Source organism: Scylla paramamosain, chromosome 8 (genome assembly GCF_035594125.1).
Source record: "Scylla paramamosain isolate STU-SP2022 chromosome 8, ASM3559412v1, whole genome shotgun sequence".
Taxonomy (NCBI): Eukaryota; Metazoa; Arthropoda; class Malacostraca; order Decapoda; family Portunidae; genus Scylla; species Scylla paramamosain.
Window position 1 is genome coordinate 2382501 of NC_087158.1, and position 5000 is coordinate 2387500.

Below are 5000 nucleotides of genomic sequence, written 5' to 3' on the forward strand. Positions count from 1 at the left end.
ACTCCCCCCGATGGGACCACGCGGCGGGGACCCGGGAGGGAGAGCGCAGGTGATCAGGGGACGAACGAGGTACCTGCCTAGCCCCGTACTCCCTGGTAAGTGAGTGGATGCGTGAGGAAGGGGAAGGAAGGAAGTGGAGGTAGGTGGAATGAAGGAAGGAATGATGATAAGAAGGAGAAAGGAGGAAGTGGGTGGAGAAGGAAGAGAAGGAAGAGGAAGAAGGAGGTGGAGGTAGGTGAAATGAGGGACAGAGAGAAGATATGAAGGAAGACTGGAGAGGTAAGTAAGTGGAGAAGGAGAAAGGTGGAGGCAGGTGGAATTAGTGAAAGAGAGGATGGGAAGGAAAGATGATAGGAATAAGAAGAAGGTTTGATAGGTAAATTAGGAAAGCAGATAAGAAAAGATAATTTGGTAAGATAAGTTGGAAGATGGAGTAAGGAAATAGAAGATAAAAGAAAGACAGGTGGAGGAAGGGAGAGAATGGGAAAGATAAAAAGGAAGATTTGACAAGAAAAATAGTTAAGGGAAGATAAGTTGGGAGAGTAGATAGGTGGATGGTTAAAGAAGGGAAGGGGAGGAAGGGGAGGAAGGGGAGGGAGACAGAAGGTAGGTGAAGTGAGAAAGGGAATAGCAGAGGAAGGAAAAGGGAAGGATCTGGCAGCCAGGGAGTTAGGAAGGGAAGGGAAGGGAAGGGAAGGGAAGGGAAGGGAAGAGAAGAGAAGGGAAGGTGAGGAAAGGAAGGAGAGAGACAGAAAAATAAATGGAGTGAGGGAAAAGGAAGAGAAAAGACAAGAAAAGGAACAGTAAAGACAATGAAATAGGAGGAAAAAAGGAAGGAAATAATAAGCAGGTATATAAATAAATAAAGAAAAAAAGGAAGAAAGGAAAAAAAGCGAAGAGAAGAATGAAGTAAAAAAGGAAAGAAAAAAGAAACGAACGAAAACAAAAAAAGAAGCAAAAGAAAGGCATGAAGGAAAACAGGTAAGCAAAGAGAGAGAGAGAGAGAGAGAGAGAGAGAGAGAGAGAGAGAGAGAGAGAGAGAGAGAGAGAGAGAGAGAGAGAGAGAGAGAGAGAGAGAGAGAGAGAGAGAGAGAGAGGTGTAATGAGTAAGAGGAACTGATATCCATCTTCCACCGCCTCGCAGGGGAAATAAACGAGTGATTATGAACCCCCGATGGATAAATGGCGGGGAAGACGAGGGGGGGTCTGAATGAGGACGCGGCGCTGGGAGAGGCGGCCGAGGGGTGAAAAAGGGGGGGGGGGGAAAGTAACGGGAAGAGCGGGAATGAGAAAATGAGGAAGATGGCGAGAGGATAAAAGATAATATAAAGAATAGAAGCATTCCAAGAAGTACAAAATATTCCTGGTAATGTCCCCCCCTCCCCTCTCTCTCTCTCTCTCACCTGGCGCTGTGTAGAGGTTCCCAACACCTGTGCAGCAATGATCGCGTCCTCACCTGTGCGGGAGAGAAGATTCAGGTGAGGCGTGGGAATTAAGAACACCTTGATAGGGAAAAATATATAAAAATTCGTCTTAGTTCGTGGTGGTGGTGGTGGTGGTGGTGGTGGTGGTGGTGACGAGGATACCACACTTCTTGAATGAATACGGTATGTCATTAATGAAAAGATGATAATTATGATGATGATGATGATGATGATGATGATGATGAAGATGATAATAATAATAATAATAATGAAGAAGAAATAAAAGAACAACAACAACAACAACAACAATAACAACAACAACAACAACCAGAAAAAAAGAGCAGACTTAAAAACTTTTCCAGGCTCCCCATTGGTCAAACGAATAACAAGCCCCGCCCCCCTTCACTTTTCAACACTCCCATGACTGGTGAACGCTCGAGGGAAGGAGAGAGAGAGAGAGAGAAAAAAAAAAAAAAAAAAAAAACATAAAAACACAAGTGGCAGGTGCTCAGTGAATGCAAGACAACGAGGAATAACAGTAAAAAAACGCACTCACCTGGACACGCCAAAACTAATTAAACCAGGTGTTAGCAGTGATGGCACAACATGAATTTTAAACCCTAACAAATAATGGAGAAATATTTATAACACTCCCCCCAAACACACACACACACACACACACACCTGAGGCTCTGATGGCAGGTTAGGGCGCAATGAACAGGTAGGTGTATTTCAGGTGTGTTGCAGTTGTGTTGTTACTCTGGCTAATGTGTTTGAGGGTGTAGGAACTCTATAGTGTGGAGGAAGGTGGTGGGTGGGTGGTGGGTGGAGTATGGAGGGGAGAAGGGTGAAGGATGGGATGGTGGATGGATGGAGGGTGAAAGGGTGGAGGCTGAAAGGTGTAGGAAGGGTGGAGGAGAGTGTAAGGGTGTAGGGTGGAGATGGAGGAAGGTGGAAGGCTAAAAGGTGAAGGAATTGTTGAGTGGAAGGTGATGGGTAGAGAGTGGAGAGTGGAGGAGTGTGGAGTGGTTCAGGGTGGAAGGGTGGAAATAACAACAAAAAGGGGAGTTTGAGGCATCTTACTCTCACCTTTAAAACTAATTATCCAGCAGAGAGGGGGGAGTCTAAACAGGTGAGTGGAATGTAAGAGCAAAAGGTGAAGATGAAGATGAAATAAGAATAAGTGAATTAATAAATAGATAAATAAATAAATAAATAGGTGGACATATACATAGATATCTCACTGAATAAGGATGCAGATGAAAAGGTATACGAATGAATGAATGAATAAAGGAATGAATAAAGGAATAAATACGTAAACAAATAAATAAATGACTGCCGTTGAAAAAAAAAACACGAACGAATGAAAGAATAAACAAATACATAAATAAATGATAAAATAAAAAGGAAAGATAACTGATAAAAAATAAACACCACTAAGTAAACAAACAAACAAACAAAACAAACAAAAACATCACACAAACAAACAAACAAAACAGATAAATAATAAAAACACAACGAACCAACGTAAAAAAATAAATAAATAAAAAAATAAACAAACAAACAACAAAACAAGCAGAGCTGATAAAAAGGGAGGTAAAACAAAATGATGATAAGGAAGGGAAAGGTACAATATGTAGTAAAGGAAGATGATTAAGAGGGAATCTGTGATAAAGAGGGAAAACACATGAAATGGGCTGGAAGATAATGTCTGAGAGGGGAGGAAATGGAGGGAAAGGAGGGTTGTGAGAGTGGCTGAAGGGGGACGAGGGGAGGAAGGGGGAAGGAGGGGAGGAGGAGGAGGAGGAGGAAAGGGGAAGATATATGAGGCAGGGAGGGATAGTAAAGAAAGATATATAAGAAAGTGAGATATACAAGTAAGAGAGGATTAATGTTTGTTACTACTACTATTACTACTACTACTACTACTACTACTACTACTACTACTACTACTACTATGAAAATAAATCAGTATATATATGTATGAATAAATAACCTACAATCTTCAAGTGAGGGAATGAAAATTAACAATCAGAACATAGAAGCAGTCAAGAGTAGTAGTAGTAGTAGTAGTAGTAGTAGTAATAATAATAATAATAATAATAATAATAATAATAATAATAATAATAATAATAATAATAATAATAATAATAATAATAATAATAGGAACAAACACAATAGTCCACTAATACAACAAATATTAGAACTTGGGAGAGAGAGAGAGAGAGAGAGAGAGAGAGAGAGAGAGAGAGAGAGAGAGAGAGAGAGAGAGAGAGAGAGAGAGAGAGAGAGAGAGAGAGAGAGAGAAATACGAAAACACTATCAAAATCTTAATAAAAAAAACGAGAAACGCATAACCCTTTTTTTCCTCCTTCCCTCCTTTCCCTCCCTCCCTCCCTCCCCTCCCCTCCCTCCCTCAGACCTCCATTTGTTCAGGAAACGTCAGCTGAGGAAAGGGTAGAGGGAAGGGAAGGAGGGAGGGCGAGAGGGAAGAGATGAGAGATGGAGGGAAATGGAGGGAGGGAGGGAGGGAGGGAGGGATAACATTCTTTTCCTACAGGGCAATAAATGATACATAGAGAAATGGAGGGAGGGAGGGAGGGAAGGGGAGGAAAAGGGGGGAGTGTGTGTGGGAGGGAAGGTGACAAGAGAAGGAAAACTGGCGGAAAGTTTAATGTGGAGAGAGGAATGGATGAATGGGAGATGACAAAGGGAAGAGAAGAGAAGAGAAGAGAAAAGAGAAGAGAAGAGAAGGGAAGAAAAAGGAAGGAAAGACGGAGGAAGGGAAGGGGAGATAAACGAAAAGAAAGAAGGAAGGAAGGAAGGAAAGAAGGAAGAGATAGTTAAGGGAAGGAAAGGAAAGGGGAGGAGAGGAGAGGGAAAAGAAAAGGGGAAGAAGGGAAGAAAAGAGGAGACTAAAGTAAAAAAAGAAAACGGAACAAAATTAAAAAAACAAGGATATGAGAAAAGAATAGAAAGGAAGGCTAGATAAAGGAAGGAAAAATAAAGAAAGCGATAGAAAGTGAAGCAACACAGCAGAATGAGGCAAGAGAAGAAAATAACAGGAGAGGAAAGAGAAAGAAAACGAAGATATAGAAGAGAAGAAGAGTAAGTTAAAAGGCGTAGAAGCGAAGGGGAGGAATGAAAGGACAATAAAAGGGAAGAAAAGACAAGAAAGGAAAGAAAAGACAAGAAAATAAAAAGAATACCTAGAGGCTGAGTGGAGAGCGAAGGAGAAGAGGCAAGTCACTGATAAAGAGAGAGAGAGAGAGAGAGAGAGAGAGAGAGAGAGAGAGAGAGAGAGAGAGAGAGAGAGAGAGAGAGAGAGAGAGAGAGAGAGAGAGAGAGAGAGCTTAATAAAATGTCGACACTCCATTCTTCCTCTTCTCCCTCCTCCTCTTCTTCCTCCTCCTCTTCCTCTCCCTTCCTCCTTTAGCAACCCTTTAAACTTACTCTGTCTTCATTCACTGACATACACTTTTATCTCTCTCTCTCTCTCTCTCTCTCTCTCTCTCTCTCTCTCTCTCTCTCTGCAACGACCCTTTTCCCCAAAGGACGTGGCGGCTTTCAATTATT

The 5000-nt window shown here is 41.8% G+C and overlaps 1 protein-coding gene across 3 annotated transcripts in view; it reads right to left on the bottom strand.

Annotated features, from left to right (window-relative positions):
* Positions 1–5000, bottom strand: part of LOC135102691 (insulin-like growth factor-binding protein complex acid labile subunit) — a 207580-nt gene that overhangs the window by 158915 nt on the left and 43665 nt on the right. For all 3 annotated transcript variants that reach the window (XM_064008097.1, XM_064008095.1, XM_064008096.1), the window contains exon 3: positions 1404–1456. The gene's annotated coding sequence lies outside the window, so the exon portion shown is untranslated. The remainder of the gene's footprint in view (positions 1–1403; positions 1457–5000) is intronic.